The 21,776-nt window shown below is 37.4% G+C and overlaps 1 protein-coding gene across 13 annotated transcripts in view; it reads right to left on the bottom strand.

Annotated features, from left to right (window-relative positions):
• Nucleotides 1-21,776, bottom strand: part of LPP (LIM domain containing preferred translocation partner in lipoma) — a 665,671-nt gene that overhangs the window by 125,130 nt on the left and 518,765 nt on the right. The gene's annotated exons all lie outside the window — the stretch shown is intronic.

The following is a 21,776-nucleotide window of genomic DNA, read 5'->3' as shown; positions in this document are numbered from 1 at the left end:
ATAATGATATTCACTGATGTGCCGGGGTCCAACCCCAGCGGGTCCAGGGGTCCCCAAAGGTGTGGACGGAGTCGGCGAAGAAGGAATGACACGGAGACAACGTTCAGTTGATCAGTAGCCTAGCCAGGATCTCCAGCCAGGATCTCCAGCCAAGTTCTGGTCTGGATCTCCAGAGAGGTTCTGTGTCCATGTTCTCTTGCTAGGTTCTCCAGCCAGATTCAGTCACCAGGTTCTAGTCAGGCTCTCTTGCCAGCCTCTGCAGTCAGGTTCAGTCCAGGATCCCTTGCCATGTTCTCTCCAGCGAAGCTCCTCCATCTCCAGGTTCCGCGTAGGTTCTGTCTTCTGAATTCTGTCTCTGAAGTTCTGTCTTGTTGATTCTGTTCTAAGTTCTGTGTCTTGCTGTCTTGTTACATCTGTATTTATACCAGTTGATTCAATCCTATCAATCTCTATTACAAAGGTTAGGGCGTTTCTTATCTCCATTCCAGGGAGTAAAGATTATGTAGCTTAAGCATGATTGTTTGTAGTGATTAACTACCCGCCTGCCACTTAGTTAAGGAGTTTCATCCCCTCCCTGACTTCAGGGAAAAATTCCTACCTGGGGAAACAACCTTTCTCAGAGAGGTGACCTTGGTTAAAACACAGCGCCAAGAAGGTGAGCAAACTTATTAAGAACCGTATGCCATATATGCCAGGTCCCTTGAAACAGCAAGCATGGACCGGCTCCCGGCACTGATGGTTCTAGGCTGATGGCATTTTCTAATGGCCAAAGTTTTTATTTTATAGAACCCTGCAGCCTCAGTGCATATAATAAGCAGTTTTCTTAAAACTTGCTTAAGTTCTAGGACAGTGATCCTCAATCTTGCCTGTATGCTAGAATCATCTGAAAACTTTTAAAAGAAATACTGATCTCTGGTCTCTAATCCAGAGATTCTGATTTAATTGGTCTGAGGTGGGAAACCTAGGATGAGATTTTTAAAAGCTTCCAGGAGATTCTAATGTTCAGTCAAGTCAAGTTGAGCCACTTTCCAAGAGGTGTCTATTTCTGTGCTACTTGTCAGGAAAACAGCTAACAAGTATCACCCAAATAGGTTTCATCTGCATGCAAAGCAGTGCCGAGGCAGACTGGTAACAATGAGTTGGCTGGAAAAAAAACAAATTCTGTGGCATTGTAATATACATTTCTTTTCCTCAACAAGAGTCATTTCTCTTATGTCTTAGTTTGAAGAGTTTTCAATGGCTTTCCCCCCAATTGATAACTACATAAACAGAATCTGCTAAATTTTCTCATAAACTATTGACAGTGCTGCGCCAGAGAAAAGCAGTTCATGTGTATTGATTAGAAGCACTACTATGGAACAGGCTTCTTTTGTGTCACAAATGAATTGATAATATGGCACTGCAGTGTGGCCTAAGACAATATAGGCCCTACAAGAATGTCAACTGATAGCCATGTAAGTAAGGTGTGGCATCACAAATTTAGTCATTACTACTAAATCATGCATCAAATTTAGTCATTACTACTTTCTTGGACTGTCTTTAAACAATGTAGCATTATTTAGCCTCTTATGGTAGTGCTTTTGATTACTATGAATACTTGAATCCTTATCAGATTTTAAAAGCTGGACTATAAGATATATCCAGTTCTGTCACTCTGCTTATCTATCTATCTATCTATCTATCTATCTATCTATCTATCTATCTAAAGCCAGGGTCCAAAATGACCGAATGGATGACCAAACACCAGAAGTCAGTTCTGCAGTCAGTGCTGGGACGCCATGGTGACCAGCACTGACTGCCACTGCTGCAGGTGCAGTGACCCAGCACTGACTGCCAACGGGGCTGCGGATCAGGCCTGGAGAGAGGTCTGAAGAGAGAATCAGGGTCTGATCCGCAGGCTCTGTGGCAGCTATTGATCAGCCCTTGCCTCTGTCTTTCTCTTCGGACCTCACCAGCAGCCCTGCCTCTCTTTCCAGGCCTCGATAGTAGCGGTGGGGGATGCTGATCATCCCCACCTCTCTGATCAGGCCTGGAGATAGACCCAGAGATGCTGACTGGCATAGAAACTGACCAATCAGAACCTAATCTGGGGGAACTGTGAGGAGCCAATGGCTGCCTAAGAGGCAGAGCTTTTGATGCTGACTGGCATAGAAGACAAGGAATCAGAACCTAATCTGGGGGAACTGAGAAGGCAGAACCTAAGGTGGGGGCTGAGGAGGGGTTTTAAGGGCAACAGCTGTTTGGCATAAGGTGTAAGAAAGCGGTTCAATTTTTTAATGACCAGTTTGGCAGTATGGTGCATATGGCTGGCTATCAGTCCAGATATAGGGATTATGTATTTTTGTCTGCCAAGAGCACCTCCTCCTGCTGAAGAGGCTCCCACCCTCCCAATTTAAGCAATCCTATCCTACATAATCTATACTAATAAAAGGGTAATATGCTAATTAGACTGTGTCAACCGGCCATCTTCTGGACGTCCGACTTCCAGACAAAGCCATGGTGGTGGGGGCCAAGGCAGAGGCTGTTAGGGGCGATCAAGCTGGCAGGGGAGGGCTGTTTGGGGCGAGATTAGGCCAACAGGGGAGGGCAGTTAGGGGTGATCAGGCAGTCAGGAAGAGGGGTTAGAAGCAATCAGGCAGGCAGACAGAGGCAGTTAGGGGTGATCAGGCACGCAGGCAGGTGAGTGGTTAGGAGCCAGTGCTCCCCGATTGGAGAAGGTGCAAGTTGGGCTGAGGGAACCTCCTGCTCCCCTTCCCCCATGCACAAATTTTGTGCACCAGACCACTAGTATGAATATCACTGCATTCTACTACTACATTATATTATTGCTTAGGTGGGCCATGCAGAAATGCTTGAAGACTCAATGGACATGTGGATAGCAAGGTGAAGGAAGGGGTAGATAACTGTTCCTCTCTCTCCTTTTCCTATACAGCACACACACACACACACACACACACACACACACACACACACATGCACATACTTGCAGGATGACAAAGGAAAAGGAGCAATGACTGCTATGGCACTAGGACCAGTGATAGACATGTGAAACATGGTGAATGAGAAACAATCTATTGTCTCTTACTTCACTGACAAAGGAGAGACAAATAAGAGAAACATTTGAAATACAAAATAAGAAATTAAGCTAAGGTAAGACAGAAACAACATAAAACAAATCCCCAAAATGACAGAACAGTTCAGGAATGGGTAGACAAAGGCCTGGGCAACAAACCTGATGTTATGGGGCGGGGGGGGGGGGGGTGAGGGGGTGAGGAACCTATTGTTAAAAGGAAGTCATTATGAAGTCTAACCATGAGGTGATTCATTTATAGATATATATTTGCTTAGGTTGGACCTTCAGGTAAGGAGGTGAATTGGAGGGGGAGTCCCACATAGGATTGCAACAGCAAGTATGCTTCACTGATTTAAATATACTGCACTTTGAAGAAGCATTGCAAATATATGAAAGAAAACCACTGTACTGTTTTCTGTTCCAGGCACTGTCCTACCCACTCTTCATACATTCTTTCATTTAGCCCCATCAACATTTATCTATTCTTATTTGATAGATAAGAAACCTGAGGTTATAACTGACTTGGCCAAGGTCTCAAAGGTAGAATGAGGTGAGGCTGAGATTAGAACCAGGTCAGACTTGCAAAGACCACCTTCTTAATCAGCATGTTTTTTCCCCTATGAATATATTTTAGTATTCAATCATAACTCTGATGCTTTTAGCATTGTCTAGGAGGGGGGCCAATTCCATCTCCCAGGGAAAGAAGAGCCAGCATTGCATCAGTTCTCCATCATCTTGAGAGGAGGGTCCAGAGTGTGCATCTCTGGTCTTAGACATAAGGAGCTCTTCATTTTGAAGTTGTCCAACACCTGCTGTAGTTGGAGGGAGAAAGTAGAAGGGCCTCTAGTAGATACTTTGTAGCTCTTACCCTCATTGAACTTCATGGATAGGTAGTCAAGACACTTGTTTCATCTGTCCTTTCTACAGAAGCTGAGAAAGGTGACTTCTGTGCAAAGTACTTGTCATAGAATAGAGAGTCAGTGTGAATACAGGAGTGCTCAACAAACATCAGGATATGCTTAGAAGAGGAAATCATTATAGGTGAGGGTCCTTCAAAGAAGATCGTGAGCTGTTGAGCCTCAAACTCTGGCTTCCCACCAGGAAAGTTTTTAAAAATACTGATGCCCATGATCCACTTGTAGGGATTCCAATTTATTTGGGGTGGGGCTCTGCAATAGTGATGTTGATGTGCAGTGGGTTGAGAGCCATTGCTGTAAAGGGAGCTGTGTGTTTATGTGTTCCACACACTGTAGTTTGTCCTGGAATATTCTTAGACATCAATGATGGCTAGAACCAACAGCCCTGGATGTCTGAGCTACATTCTAGGAAACTACTATTTGTTGGAACTATGTACCCTTGTCCCAAACTTCACTAAACTAATTCACACACACACACACACACACACACACACACACACACACACACATGCACACACACACAGTAGGCAGGAAAATCACTTTCTGATGACTTCTATTCTCAGGAAAAGCAGCACAAACAAACCGCAAAACCAGACAACAAGAACAAGAACAAAACAAAAAACAACACTGCTTTGCAGTTTGGGATAATGATAGCCTTTAAACAAAGTTCTATATAACGTGGTGTAACGGCAACCAGACAGAACTGTGGGTGTGAACTCACTAGTTTTGGGAGCCTGAACAAGTTTCCTAAATTTCTGAACCTGAGGTCCCTTGTTTTCAAAACAAGGAAAGTAGACAACTAGACTCCTGGGAGGCCCAGGTGGTCTCAGTGAGTCAGTTATCTAGCCATTTTGTCAACCCTTCAAACACACTGAGTCTCTATTCTGTGCCAAGTACTATGCACAGCAGTCACCTTTTCTCCGTTTCTGTAGAAAGGAGAGATGAAACAAGTGCCTTGACTACCTGTCCATGAAGTTCAATGCAGGTAACAGCTACAACATATGTACTAGAGGCCTTTCTACTTTCTTCCTCAACTACAGCAGGTGTTGGACAACTTCAAAATGTAGAGTTCCCGATGTCTAGGACCAGAGATGTATGCTCTGTCCCCTCCTCTAAAGATGACGGTCAATGTGGGATAATAGAGATAGCTGCATCTGTAAGACAGTTATGTAAGATTTATATTCACCAACATGCTACGCATAGAATTTAGTGCTAGAAATTCAGTTCCAAAGCTGAACATTTCTGTGGCCCCAGAGATATCATAAAGATCAAGGTATTCAGCACATACTATTTTCCAAGCATTGTTTTAAGTATTTGAATGTACTATCCTATAATCTAACAACCCCATGAAGTAGGTCCTTATCATTATCTCTACTGTCCTTGAAGAAATGTCAGGAGATTAAGTAACTTGCCCAAGGCTATAGAGTTAAAAAACTGAAGCTGGAATAGGGGCCCAGACAGTCTGGCTCTAGCGCCCTGCCCTCTAACCTGGCTTATTACTTACCAACTCCAAAAATTCCTGAAAACTCTGGTCTGGCAGGAAGCTTGTGCAAACCTTATCACGTCCCTGACAGGAATATCAGGGTCTGTGTTGGCTAAAGCAAGATTTCTCTTCAAATTAATTTTTATACATGGACAATTTCATATTCCTGCACTTAATTTTTAATCTCTTCTTTTATACTTAAAATTTGTTTCATGATTGATCTGCTGACAGAAAAAAAATCAATAACTACGAGTAGTGTTACAACTGCTACTGCAATGATTATTTTTGACATGATTTGAATCTGGTGTGTAGTATCTCACATGGGGATTTGTGTTTCCCTCAAGCTCCATGCAAAGCTAAAAATCTTGACATTTCCCGGGTACTTTTACTTTTTTTGGTGGAAAATCCTAAATGTGTTCTGGTTATTTAAGAGCAAACGTAATACTGAGGTAACTCAAGAGGGTGTTTCTAAAGTCACTGTATTTCAATGCCCCACAATAGCCATGGCTTCTCCTTATGATGCTAGTAGGCACTCCTTCTATTTACACAGTGCTTTATAATAGACAATGTGCTTTCTCACCTGACACTACCAAAAGGAGCAAAATAAAAGTTATAACTAATATTACTTACAATAGCAGCAGTGTGGTGAAGGCCTGGGGCAGGGGAGCAAGTGTGGGCTAGAAGGGGTCAATGGGGGGGAGGGGAGAAGGGAGACATCTGTAATACTTTCAACAATAAAGACAAATTAAAAAAATAAATTTTTGATACATGAAGATGGAGAGCAACTGTAAGTTCATATAAGACATCATTTCCATGTTGTCATTTAAACCTTACAAGAACTAAAAGCTAGATGAGACAATTATCCTCTTTTGACAAATGAGTTAACCTTATGAATGACTTAAAGGGTAAGTAGCAGAGTTGGAATTCAAGCTCAGTTAACCTGGCCCCAGTCTAGTGGACTTTGAGCTAGACCACATGACCTGTGCACCTGACACTGGATCCACAGATGGGTGATGTTCTCACCAATCAGAAGCTCATTAGTCTTATTTGGGTTTTGGTTTTCTATTTTATACTGAAATGGCTGTTATACATTGTTAAGAGAATTTAAAAAGTCCCAGAATATAAGAGCATGTGGAAAACATAGACAGCATACAGTCCAATCTAATCTACAGATACAAAAGCAACAGCAAGGGAGAGGCAGTGCCTCAAGAGCCCATTGCAAGTCAAGAGCAAATATGAGGCCTGAATTCAAGACTGCAAGCTCTCAGTGAGGTGCTCTTTCATCTGCACAGGTGTGCCACCACAAGTATTAGTTTCTTCCCACTAGTAGGTGCTGTTGCCTGGGCATGAGGAATTTCTCCCACATAAGGTAAAATTTCATCGCCAATAGGAGTATTGTGTGGAACACTGTAGTCCACAAGAATGACTTCTACATGATTCCAGAAGAAGGTTAACTCCGTCATCATCAGAACCAGGACACCCATCTTATTTCTGTCTAAAACACCCGGCATGTGCTGCATTTGTACTTCTGTCTGTTCTGAAATTCAAAGCAATGGCAGCAGAATGTGGGGTAGTGGGTTTTGCAACATACCTCGGGGCCAGAGAAGGCCAGGCTCTGGTCCCTGTTTGACCAAAGGTGGTCTGAATTTATTTGTTTTGTACATTAGAGTTACATTTAATAGTCACTTGATAGAAGGTTTCTGCCTTTATTTTGTTATTTTTAAAGAATAAAAACCCCATTGAATGGAATAAGTAGTAGATTTGTGGTTAGAAGAATTGGGTTTTAGTTCTAGCTGTACTAGATATAAGATCTGTGACTTTAGGAAAGCTACTCCATCCATCTAAGCTAGTTCTAGGTACCTCAATTGTAATACCAGCCCTAGTGAACTCAAAGAGCTACTGGGAGGATATATATTATAAAAGTCTATATAATATGTTCATATATATGGTATATAAATACTTTGTGCATATATATAATTACAAATGACAATAAAAGTGTAAGGAATTACATCAAGATGTATCACTGTAAATAACATTTATTATGCATATTGATATAAATTACATGCACAATAGAGCAAAAGGTACTTATGTATCTGGGTCTCCTATCCAGAGATTACATTCTAAGGAATACCTATGCAAAATCCACAAGATGGAATGCATTGCTGAATGTGAGTAGATAGATTTTGAGGACCTAAACTCCCTGGAAATACTGGCAGTGCCATTTATCTTCTCAGAGGAGTAGGCAGTTGGATATCATCAATATTTGACAGATGATACTACCACAGACCTTATCGGGGAGAACAAGGCACAGAGCTTTAGATAGCTCAGGCCAATCCCACCCTATGTGTCTGTAAAATCCTACTCACTAAGCTGTAGTCTGCATTGATTCCATTTCTGGCGCTTGCATAGCAACACTGAGCTCTCTGAGTGCTAAAGTGACGTCTTGGGAACAGTTATTAATACACGTATGTATGCACACAGTATGTGAAAATATGCAAGATTGAAAGTGACTCGTGTATTACTTTTAGGCAATACTTCCCACTGGGAGTATGCTCTGCAAAAATTTCTCTCTCTCTTAAGACGCTTGCACAGTCATCTGCTATCACTTACCAGAATGTTTGGGATAAAAATGGTGTCAATTTTAAGGAAACACACTTCTCAATTTTCTTTGTTAACATCTGAATAAAACATGAGAAGCTTCCTACTTTTCCCTTCTCCCCTTTCATTCACAGAATAAGTCTCTTCACAATCTTGTTTTGTGTGGAGAGGAAACAGTCACCCTTGTTTGCCACCTCCAAATTAGCAGAATTCATTGGGTTTGAAAGGAGAAAATTTAAATTCCACTCTAATAAGTTCCACTAGTTATCATTATTTCTGAGGTACAGCACAATGTTTTATAATAAGAACACAACAAGAAACCATGTTTCTACCTTGTAGGAGCTGATAGCCCTGTGAGATCATGAGAGGTCAGCAGAAGGCATAAACCAGAAGATTCTACAGGCAGGATTGGGCTGGGATTGAAGGTACACTTTCTGGACCATGTAAGAGTTTGGAAAAATGACATGTTTCCTTAAGAAGCCATGCACCCAGGTTGGACCTATGCTTTCTATCTCCTTCAATTAAAATGAATACATTGAATCAAGTGCTTTCCTGAAAACCTTCCATTTTTCATTCTAAGATACATGTTATAAAATGAAAAGGCAACTTGAAGTTTAGATTAAGTTTGCTTGAGGGTAAGGAGAATATGCTCAATGGTGATCTTTGGAAAATCCTTCAAGACCCACTTTTAAAAAAATATTTTTATTGATTTCAGAGAGGAAGGGAGAGGGAGAAAGAGATAGAAATATCAATGATAAGAGAGAATAATTGATCGAGTAACTCCTGCATGCTTCCTACTGGGGATCGAGCCCACAACTTGGACATGTGCCTTGACTGGGAATTGAATGATTACCTCCTTGTTCATAGGTCGATGCTCAACCACTGAGCCACACCGATGGGCATGATCCAATTTTTTTTTTTTTTAAAGACTGTTAAAGTTACGAAATACAAGCCACAAGAAAACCAAGCAATAGGCATATTCTATTTATGTCAGCAGAACATTTCTGGGAGATTCCTCTTGTACTAATGTAGTTTTCAGTTTTAGATTATCATATTCAGTAAACACATTTAATTTTTACAGTATGACTAATACCCAAGTGCCTAGTAGCTAGTGAGATAAGTTAAGGGCTCTCCCTTCCTAAGGCTTTATAGGAGCTCCCAGAAACCGTGTATATTCACAGAAACTGCACCAAAACAGATAAGCTCAGTAATGGGTTCTTGCATCAGCTCCTGCTACGTGCTTATTTGTAGTCCTGTCTTGAGCAAGAGATAGCACACAGGGGGAATGCAAAGTTGAAGGTCTTTAACAAAAATTTGGACTGTAAACACAGCTTGGCATTATCGGCATTCTGTTAAGTTCAAAGATGAGATAGTTACAACAAATACAGCTTGCTTTATTTCTGAAACAAAACTGTGCACATATTTGTGGCCATACTACTAATTAACCTGTAGATTGTTCCTTTCATCTATCCAGTATTTTTCTCCTCCCTGTTCCAACATGTTGGGGTTATTTTTTCCCATCTGGAACATAATCAAACTGTTCTCTTCTAGGCACTAGAGAGGAGAATTGTACAAATGATGAAGAGACTGGAGAGACTGCCTTGTACAAAAAGATTAAAGGAGCTACATGTGCACATAAAATGAGGCTGAAGGATGACTAAGGAGTGCCATGAAGATGGTCTAAAAATATTTGAAAAGCGTAAATACCGAGGAATAATTTAGCTTGGTGCAGGTTATATTCAAGAAAAGGAAAGATCACTATTAAAGAAAAATTTTTAAATGTGTAAGATGTTATTCATGGAATATGAGAAAACTGTAGCAGAAGGGTAGTTGAAAAAGCAATGGAATAAGAGTCAGCAGACATGAATTCAGGGGTTGGTTTTACCAGAGATAGCTGTGTGGCTAGAGGAAGGTCATTCAACCAACAAGGGCCTCAGATCACTCTTGCAAATTAGAGTGTGAACCAGGATTAGGGATTTGTAAAGTGTCCCAACAAACTGTAAGAGTTCTGAGGATTCAGCTATATTGGATTTTTAAAACAAGTGGAGGGGAGTGCCGATTGATGAGAACCCCTTTATCCGTTTCATTTCTATACCATTAATTTCTTCAGAATAATCTTTCCAGAAAATGATTGACTTAAAAAAGTTAACACAAGAAATTTACCAACTTCAAAAGTTTGAAAAAGGTATTGGAGATTGATTTTAGAGCCATTACTGTTCAACAGACTCCTGACAAGGCAGAGAACTTATTAAAGTTATGCTTTTATAGAATGTTTACTAAGTTCCTCCAAGGGGCAATGTAGCAGTAAGAGAGATATGGAGCTCAAATACAACTTTTAATACAGAATTGCCAAAAATTCATTAATGAACAGAGGAATCCTTCCTCTAGTTCCTGTAAGACTGAAAGTAATTAATCCCCTTTAACATTTACTGAGAGTATCCAACAACCAATTGTTAAGATTCATGATAAATAATGTAGAAGATAAATATTTAAATTAAACAGATATTGAGTGCTTACTGTATGTGAGACACTGTCTGCCAAACTAGGAATCCTCAGTTTACTTCTTAGTGACCCTCAGTGGTGTGTCTTTGTGCACAACAAGCTAACACTGCTATGGGCACAGCCTGACTCCTGCTCTAACCTGCTACCAAAGTAAGCTGTATTGGATCCCAAACCTACTCAGACCATTTGAACTTGTCATTGTAATTATGTAAATTTAAAGAGTAAAAATGTTTTGATAAAATGCTTTGGAAAAGATCCATACATACACCTCACCTAGGAAAAAAGGATACATTGTTCAATTAGGTATAGATAAGCAATTTTAAAATATTAGGAATATAATTTTAAAAATTGCAAAGCATTCAGCATTCACATTATTCTACAGGTGTCTTTAAGTTCTCACTCTCTAAAAAAATCCCAACTGGAAATTGTAGAGGTACCTTTATAATATTATGCTTTGTAACTCAAGTCAGACACAAGGACAATAACACTCACTCAAATTTGCCTTGGCCATTTTTTTAAAGTGATAAAATATACATTTTGGTGTTTATTTATAAAAATAAATTTATTAAGGTATAACTTATGTATAATAAATTCACCCATTTTAACTGTGAATTTTGATAAACTTTAAGAAATTCATATACCCTTGTAACTATCACCATGTTCAAGTTCTACAAGTTTCTTTACCATTCCCCTCAAAAGATTTCCCTTAAATCCCATAGAGTCATATCTTTCACCTAGCCTCAGAAAACCATTGTTTTCTATAGCTATAGATTAAATTTGCCTTTTCTGAGAGTTAATAAAATGCAATTATATAGTACATAGTCTTTTTTGGGTTGGGAGAGGGGTCTGGCTCCTCTTACTCAGCACAATGTTTGTGAAGTTTTCCAATGTTGCTGTCCTTGTCAGTAGTTCATTTCCTTATTACTGATGGGTAGTATTCCATTGTAAAAAATAATTTTCCTTTCACTTGTTGATGGACATTTGAGTTGTTTCCAGCTTTGGGCTTTTGCAAATAAAGCAGCTATGAACTTTTGGGTAAAGGTCTTAGTGTGGAAAATTTTTCATGTAACTTGGGTCAATATATGAGAGTAAAAATGCTAAGTCATATGATAAATATATGTTTGACATTTTAAGACACTATCAATCCATTTTCCAACATGGTTGTAGCATTTGACATCCTTACCAGCAGTGCATAACAATCCCACTTGAACCTTCCTCTAGTTAACAATCAGTAATGTCACTCTTTTAAATCTTAGCCATTCTAATCAATGTGCAGAGATGCCTCATGGAGTTTTAATTTGTATTTTTCTGAAGACTAAAAATTTAGAGCATTTTTCATTTGCTTACTGGTACTTGTGCATTTTATTTAGCGAAATGTCCCTTAAAATACTTTGCCTGTTTTTAAATTGAATGGTTTACCTTTTTTTTGTGTTCCAAAAGGTCTCTTTATATTCTGAACACAAGTGCATTGTCAGATTCACATATATTGCACTTATTTTCTCCCAGTATATGTCATTTAATTTTTTAAATGGTGTCTTTTAAAAAGCAGAAATTTATAATTTTTTTATATGATCCAATTTGCCTTTTTGGGGGGACTATTTTTTTTTTTAAATCTTCTTTAGAAAACATTTGCTTCTCCCAATGTCATAAAGATTTTCCAGTATAAGTTTTCTAGGTTAGCTTTAACATTTAGACCTATGATCCAAAATATGTACAAGACCTTTATAGTGATAAATGCAAAGCATTGTTGAGATAAATTAAATAAAAATCTAAATAAAGGGCTAGACATACTATGTTCAGGTATTGGAACTCAATATTGTTAAGTTGTCATTTCTCCCAATCTGATGTAGTAAATGTTTTATTGGTATAAATTGCCAAACTGATTGTAAGATTTATATAGGAACTAGAGGCCCGATGCATGAAATTCATGCAAGGGGCTCAGCCCTCGCAGCCCTGGCCAGCCCTTGCAGCCCTGGCTTCGTCCAAAAGGTCATCTGGATGGTTGTCTGGAATATCATACAGATGGTTGTTCAGCTGTTTGGTCTAATTAGCATATTAGCTCTTTATTATATAGGATGCAAAACATTAAGTTGAAGCACTTATACTACCTGATATCATGATTTGCTCTACCTGATATCATGATTCCCGAAAGTTCATTATGATTAGCTCTTTGGGCCCAAATGCATTAAAGAAGATTCTATTGTATTTTTTCCTTAAAATTTTGACATATAATGTAAAGGTTTTAGTTCAAATAACATGTTCAGGAAAACACTGTACTTCCTTTACTTATTTCCTCTATTACGACATTAAAAAATAGCATTTTTTTTCCCATGGTGCATATCAGTGAAACATACTGATGCCTTTTTATTTATTTTCTTCCTCCAGAAGAGCATTTGTACATATCTTATCAAATAAATAGATGTTTTGTCTCATATTGTTTATTTTCTAAAAACAGTAATTGTGCCTGGTCATGGAAACTAGGAAGAGGTAGAGAGGATATGTAGAGAGGTTTTATATTTTATCAAGAGATCAGAATTAGTACCTGGTTTTTGATGTTAAACAAACAAGAAAACCCACACACACTTTTTTTCCCTGGCAGGGGAAGATGATAATCATTTTGCAACTCACAAGAATCAAATTTAAAAGTGTTTCATTATGATGAAGTCATCTCTCATGGATCACTACAGAAATATATAAATTTTACAACCTGCTGAGTATATCAAATAAGTGTAACTGTACAATCACAATCTGAAAAGAAAAGACTTCTAAATGGTTCTTGCCCTGCTAATTCAGGTTTCTTTTTCATTTCTTGCCATTTATCATGCCTGAAATATTTAACGTTATGAGATCCTAAGGTATAAAGCACTCCTTATAAAGGCAAGTTCTTCACTAGTAAGTGAAAGTAATTTTTCTAACAGTGGAATAAAATATTCATAATGGATTAATGTGAAAGAGTAGAGACACAATGAAATGTAATTTATCTTTATTAAAATTAATGTCAGACATTGGGCATCAATAGGTTTCCTCTAATAGAAAAGATGAATGTAGCAAAGCAGAAAACATTGCTTTTTTCTTGCATACCTAAAATGCAAAACATAGTCTGAAGTCCACAGGTGGACCCATTTACTCATTGTTATTATTATGAGCAAATTAAAGTACAGAGCCCATTGGACAACATAGTTCCTTTGCAAAAGCAACATGTAGTGAACTATGGCAACAGAGTAATTGGCTTGATGATGTCTCTGTTAATGTTCACATTAGTTCTCATATACACAACCTGAAGAAAATTGCCTCACAGTCTATTAGCGTCTGGGGATACATTTTGATACTGGCTGGGCATGGATACCAATGCTGATGTCTGTGGACATTCTGCCTGAGAAGCTAAAGGCACATTTTTAAATAATTCTTTAGTATCAACAAACTAAAGCCAATGATGGACACTGTATGATAGTCATTAATTATTTACCTTCATGAAATGCGAGATATAGAAGACCTAACAAGAAATTTTCAAATATTATTACAAAATTGCACTGCTGTATTATTATCAAGCAAGCATAAGGATCACTCCAAATTATGATTTTTAGCAAGAGATAAAGTTAGCATGACTACCGCCCAAAGGGCTATTGCAAATTCTGGTGTTTAGCAGGCTCACAGGTAACACTGTTACATCCATTCAGAACTGATTTATCAAGGGTATTTTGTGACCCCAAGGTAACTAAATCTCATATTTAGTTAGGAGGTAGCCCATTCTCCTGGATGGGAACCAATTTTCAAGAACTTCTAAATTTATTTTGACAATCCTCCTTCCAAACTTTCCCCAGAATTTCATCTCCTAAGGAATTATGCATTGACATACCATTTAAGGTTTCAAGCCCACCTATACATCTTCTAAGAACCAGTACAGATCCTCCAGTCTTAAAGGGAATTATGAGTTTCTTTTATGACTTGTTCCTCGAGTGCTTCAAGTTTTCCAATCTCTTTGTCTTTGCTTAAGTTACTCCTACCTTCTTGATGCCCTGCATCCCATTTACACCAATCACAATCATATATTACTGTCCAATGCCTATCTCAAATGCTGCCTTTTCCAAGAAGCTAGATAAGAAATAAGTGGTTTTCTTCTTTCATTCCTTCTTCCCTTTCTCTCTCTCCCTCCCTCAGTCTATCCTCCTTCCTAATTCTCTCTTACTAATGAATAAAACAATGTTTCCTCTTCTGTGAATTCTTGGTCCATTTTTCTAGTGGGTTGTTCATGAAACTTTTTTTGTACCACCAAATCATACAAAATGCCCCCATTTTTCATATTAATGTAGAGATATTTTACTCTTTTTTAGGCAAACACATTAATTCATTTTGTGCTACAGGCATTTATCTATTTGCCACATCTCCCCTGCAAAATCCTGAGGAACTTTTATTGAATGCTTACTTATTTATGTATTCCCTGTGAATCCCAACCAATGCCTGCTATCAGAAGAACTTCACATACATATATGCAATGGCAAGCCATCATTTTTTAAAATAAATTAAAAAACTTTACTTAGGACAGCAAGTCTTTGCAAGAAATGAGTTTGATATGTATGCCAGCTAATATTCTCATAGTAAGAGTTGAAAGGTACATCTTTAATTTGTCTATAGGAATTATGTCTTGCTGCTGTCAAATGAAGGAATAAAATTAATTCAACTTTCATAACAGAAGTTAAGTATATGCAGAATCAGAGATCCAACTAAACATTCAAAGTTGGATTAGGGGACACTGGAAAGTTTGGTGTAACAACTAAGAAACTACCTTTGTGATTAACAGCAGCCCACAATCTATCAAGCTCCTATGTTTGAAAATGAGGATCCATTGCACCTATATAAGTATTAACACAGTAAAATAAAGAGCTTTACACTCACCACTAGGGAAGAATAACATTCTGCACATATTCTAAGCCATAGTTCTATATTAAAAAGAACAACTTAAAAGTGTAGTTTCTGAAGTCATACTTTGACTTGTACTTGGCCAAGTCACCTAACCTATCTGGGCAGTCTCTTCACTGTGCAACATGGATATAATTATACCTACTTAATCAGAGTTGCTGTAGGATTACATATATTAATGCATAAAAATAATGTTGAATAGTACCTAGCACAGCTACAAATGCCATTTTACGGTAATTGTTCTAATTTTTTTTTACACAACCAACATAGAAATCTAGTATTATTTTGCTTGTGTTTTATTCCTTGATCATAACTCCCCTTCACAACCCGGAGATAAATGTTAACCTAAATCATTGTTTAGCTTTACATATTTTGAACCTCAGAGAATTAATGTCATACTAATTTTTACTTAACGTTATGTTTGCAAAATTTCTTCAAGATGATTTTATCAATGGCAATAGTATATATCACCAAAAAATGTGATTATTGTTTTTGTCAAAGATATACAGATTCATCATAGATCATTTGGAAATAACACTGCTGAGAACTTGTTTCCTATAAATTTTATTTTCTTATAACAACAGATCAAGATAGTTGACTAAGAACATCACTGCATTCCAAGACTCTATTGAAATAAAAGCATACAGGTACCAAACACAGTAACAGCAAAAAGAAAGTGAAGGAAAGAGAAAGAGAATGTATGTGGGGGAGGGAGGTCACAACAGACAAAATATTTCAATTTATGTCTGTACTGAATAAAAGCAAAGGAGAAGAGGTTGAAGTCGTGGAACAGGCCACCTCTTACAATAAGGTAGGTTGGAGCTGAGAAAGAGGTAAAAAGAAGGCTGATCTGTGGACCATTTAAATAACACAGATTTTTCTCAAGGAATTCCTAGACATGCTGACTTCCATTTCATTCTTAATCACAGGGTCAGAAAAGGCTGACAAAGCCTTCATCTGCCCCATACCTAGAAGGCACTGCAATATTTCCGAAGGCTACAAATCATTTCAAAAGTCCACGATGAGGATCTGCAGCAACAAACCAGAGCCCAAATCAACCAAAATCACTCTGGAGCCAAGCGGTGTCTGGGTGTAGGACTGCCTAAGACCCAAAACACTGCTGAATATTTGCTTCCCCCAGGTCACAGCTGAGACTAATGGGAAGCGGACAAGTGACAGCAGTAATTTCTCACTTCTCTTTCAGAAAAATAAAAACAGGTGATCAGTGAGGAGCAGTTCTGAAATTCATCTGAAAGAAATGTAATCTGGGCTGCTTACCTGCTTACCAAGCTTGGCAGAACCAAGAGTATATTAGGAAGAACTCTTTTGCAAAACATTGACTCATAAAATTGTTGAGGCCAAAGAGACAATTTTAACAAATCTTTCTTGGTTCTAGAATCCAGGTCCTTGACCTTCAATCCAGGGATCTATTTACTCACAACTATCCCTACTTGTTCTTTTGAACATTCTGGTTTTGCTAGTTAATTCTATTTCATTTTTTTAAAAAAGTATTTCTTGGTTATAAAAATAGTACATGTTCATTGTGGATAACTTAAAAATTAAGGAAAATTATGGAGAGCCCTGGCCAGTTTGGCTCAATGGATGAACTTTGGCCCCCGGACTGAAGGATCCCAGGTTTGACCCCAGTCAAGGGCACATGCCTGGGGTAGTGGGCTTGATCCCCAGTAGGGGGAGTGCGGGAGGCAGATGATCAATGATTTTCTCTGATCATCATTGATGTTTCTATCTCTCTCTCCCTCTCCATTCCTCTCTGAACTCAATAAAAATATATTTTTAAAAAAATATGGAGAAATAATGATCATTGAGAAAATCTATATTTTAATTGGATTACTTAAAAACTTTCTATACATATTTTTTACATAACTTTGATCACCCTGAATGCACAAGTTTAACCTATTTTCCCCCAAAAGAGGATTTCTATAAATATAGGATGTCCCAAAAAATGTGTACGCACTTTAACAGCTAATAGCTCAATTTGAAAAATGAAATGTATTTTAATAAACACTGCTTTTATAATTATTCAAAGTATGTGTATACATTTTTGGGATATGCTATATATTAAATTCTTCATATTTTATAGTATTTTAATAATATTTAATCACTTGAGATATTAAAACAAGTATTTCTTTATTGTCACTTAGACTAAGCATTTGTCATATAGATTGTTCCTCAGTAAACATTATTGCAAGTAGATGTTCAAATTTCTATTTCATTAGGACATGTCTCTTTATATATACATTCATCTGTCTGTTTTTCTGTCTATCTACATTGCAAAATATGAAACATTTAATGTTCTGACACAATATTGCCAAATAATTTTCCAGAAGGGTGAGGCCAATTTACACTCCCAACAGCTGCAAATAAGAGTAGTTTCTTTTCCTAAATCTTTACTAATTTCATAGATGAAAAATTTGACTTTGGCTGTTTTAATTTTCATTTGCTACTAAGAATAAAATTTAATTATCCATTTGTCTTTACTTGTTTACAAATTATTTACATTGTTTGTTTTTTCTTATTGGGATTTCAACAATTGCATGAAAATTTTTCATGTCATATTGACAATATTTATTGCAATTATTTATCATATTTACTGAAAATATAATCCCCATTTCTTTCTTAATTTTATCTTTAACACTATTTACATATAAACATATGAAATTTTGTTTACATATTTACATATAAAATTTTTGTTGTCAAATCTATTAATAATTTATTTTCTGATTTTTTTCCTTATTGCTTTATAAGCACAAAGAAAATCCTTCCTCAATGCTAGATCAGATCAATATTTATATTTTACTCCAGGCTTATTTTTAATTAGTTAATTTTTAAAGATTAAATTATTTAACCCATCTGTATTGGGAATAGTGTGATTTAAGGAACTATCTTAATATTATTTTAAATTAGCATATAATTTTAGGAGAGGTTTGTGGCTGGTCCTGTCTACCTCTTTTAATCAGGGAGGTAATTCCTATTCTGCTCATCCAAACCAACCATGCAGGGTACCCTAAATCATAATCCCCCTAACCCTGCTAGGATAGTTCAATGAATCTCATGTCTACCTTTGCTATCTGGCCATTTGACACCTGTATAGACACACAATGATTTTCCAACTGTTGGTATGTAACCGCATCCTTATATCTGACATATCATTCTGAAAATATTTTGGGCCATTTGTCTTTCTCCATGACTTTAAAATAGATTAGTCCAATACATACAATAGAAATTGTATCACAATAAAGGTGATTTAACTTGGTTAATTCATTTAAGCATTTTGTCTTTTACCTATACTACATTTATTGTTATGTTTTGGGCCATTTAATTGCCTGAAACAAACATAGAATAACTTCTGAAGAATCAGATTAGAAAAGTCAAGATCACTGGGTCAGGGAATGATGATATGGCTTAACGATGAGAATCAGACTCAACAGTATATTTAAATTTCTAGGTATAAATCAGTTGAGATATCTTTTAAAAAATAATTCTGCTGATAAAGATTTTAACTATATATGGATATAATTTTCAGGGATGGAATCACTGAAATGCTAGGTCCACATGTAAAGGATAGCATTCTTGAATTCAGGGCACAGGATGACACTGAGCGGCTCCAATTTCAAGAAGGGCTAAATACCTTCAGGCTCTTGACCATATGCTCCCCAAACCTATCTATGTTCCTCCTGGACTCTTTTCAAACTCAGCAAATGCATCCTTTCCACTGAAGTCACTGGGATGGATAACAATCTTCACAGGTCATCTAATCCATGCACCTGCCCTTAGGCAGGGCTGCTCATAAAACCACCCCAGACAGATGCTTCTTTGCTGTTCTCAAAATTCCCCAGGGAAGGTGGTTCCACAGGCTATCACAATAATACATTCCCATGTTGCCCAGTCACCCCTAGGACACTGAATCCTAAGCATTTAGTTAATAGCAGGTGGCAATGAGACAACTCTTTGTCTCTCTCTGAGGAACTGGAAGTTGGCCAAATTAGCCATGGGGCAATTGCCAAAGGGACCCCAAAGCTGCTCTGAGCTTTACAAATATCAAATTAAGTGGGGGTATTTAGTGTTCCCAGCTGTAAAAATACCAAATTCAGTAATAAGCAAGGCAAGTTTTATAATGCTCAGTCAGGAATTTATATGTTAGTAATAAAGTTCAAGGCTTGATTTATTTCTACTTAAAGAATTAGAAAAATTTTAAAAAAAGCACCTTGGAAATAAATTTCTAAATAATTCTTAGATGGAAAAAAAACTGAATTATAAAATATTCATAATAAATTTAAAAATATATTTCAAAACCTATGGGATACAGATGAAGTCAGAGAAACCTTTATAAATGTGCATGTTTTCATTATTAAAAATCAAGAATAAATAAACTAACACAGATTAAGCTACTATAAAAATGAACAATTAAATATACTAAAATAAAGTAGAAAGTAGAAATTAATAAAAGCTAAACACTAACAGTAATAAGTTAGAAAACAATCAAATTACACACACATATAAATACCCAAGAAAACTCGTAGGAAAGTTTAGCTAAGGCCGTGGTCAGCAAACTGCGGCTCACGAGCCACATGCATTTCTTTGGCCCCTTGAGTGTGGCTCTTCCACAAAATACCACAAAATACCACGTGCGGGCGTGCACGTACAGTGCAATTGAAACTTCGTGGCCCATGCGCAGAAGTTGGTATTTTGTGGAAGAGCCACACTCAAGGGGCCAAAGAGCCTCATGTGGCTCTCGAGCCAAGCTGCAGTTTGCCAACACTGAGCTAAGGGAAAAACAGGAAGAGTAGACAAAATAAAGAGAAAGATATAAATGTAGACAAAGATATTTTTTAAATTATAAGTGAATAATGTGCCTATGACAACATGGTAACATAATTAAAAATCTTGATGAAATGAATGATTTTCTAGCAAAATATACACTATTCAATGGATTCATTCCACCAGAAGATAGATGGATAGATCAACAATAGACAAACAAACAAACAAATAAATAAATAAATTTCAATGACCCAATAATCACAAAGAAATTTTAAAGTGTGCTAAGGATTTATCACTAAAAAAGATGTGGATTTTGTTATTGTTGTTGTTAATCAAAAGGATATTTTTCTCAGATTTTTAGAGAAAGTGGAAGAGAGGGATGGAAGATGGAGGATGGGAGAGAGGGAGGGAGGGAGGGAGGGAGAGAGAGAGAGAGAGAGAGAGAGAGAGAGAGAGAGAGAGAGAGAGAGAGGTGGTCTTGAGAGAGACACATTAATTGATTGGTTGCCTCTGAATTTGCCCACACCTGGGCCTGGGATAGACCTGCAACCAAGTTATATACCCTTGATCAGAAATGGAACCCGTGACCCTTAGGTCCATAGGCTGATGCTATAACCACTGAGAAAAACTGCCCAAGGCTTCACTTTTATTTTATGATGAAGAAATATGAATCAGATACCTTATAAATGTTTACCTCTTCTTTTTTCAGTAGGATACTCTTCTATGATCTATATTGATTAGTCTAATGGTCATCATCGGCATTAATACTGCAAGCTGCAGTCTACAGTGGTTCCTAGAAGAAGGGGCTTTTGAAATATAAATGCAAGTGTATCCTTAGAACTATTACAGCACATTGCCTCCTAGCCAGATCTTAGAATAACTTTATTCATTTCTGAATTGTATCACACCTGATTCCCACTGTTTGAAATTAATGTTTCCACTTGGGAGCCTGTTTATTTTCCAATTCTGAAAAATCTATGCTTTGATGAACACATCCTTCACCATAGTATCAGTCACAAGATTCCTCAATTCCCTTTAGTGTCCTCCATGGAGTTTTCTACCAAAACAAATTCTGAAACTCCTGTATTAATTATTTTCGGAAAACAAACTTTCATGAGACTGACTGGAATGGGGTTACAGATATAAAACCTTCCCACCTGACCACTTCTCTTTACCCATATACTCTTTAACACATATGGTTCCCCTAATCTCTCTTCCCTCTCTCTTCTTCTTTCTTCTAGTACTTTTCTGTAAATAAAAAAGAAGGAAATGAGAGGAGATAGTGAGGGAGAATGGAAGGAAACAATGAAGGAAGGGAGGGGGGGAGAGAGGGAGGAAGGAAGGGATTAAAGAAGGAAGCACTAAGTGAAGGACTGGACAAGGATGATCAATGTAGATGGAAACCAGGCTGGGTCTCTAATAACCTATAAACTGAACTGTTCCATATAAAAAGGATTAAGCTTATTTGGGAATCAGCAAATTTGTCAGAATGACCTCTCCCACAGTG

Source organism: Myotis daubentonii, chromosome 3 (genome assembly GCF_963259705.1).
Source record: "Myotis daubentonii chromosome 3, mMyoDau2.1, whole genome shotgun sequence".
In the NCBI taxonomy this organism is placed as follows: domain Eukaryota; kingdom Metazoa; phylum Chordata; class Mammalia; order Chiroptera; family Vespertilionidae; genus Myotis; species Myotis daubentonii.
The sequence above is the reverse complement of the archived record's forward strand: the minus strand, read 5'-3'. Positions and strand labels throughout refer to the sequence as shown.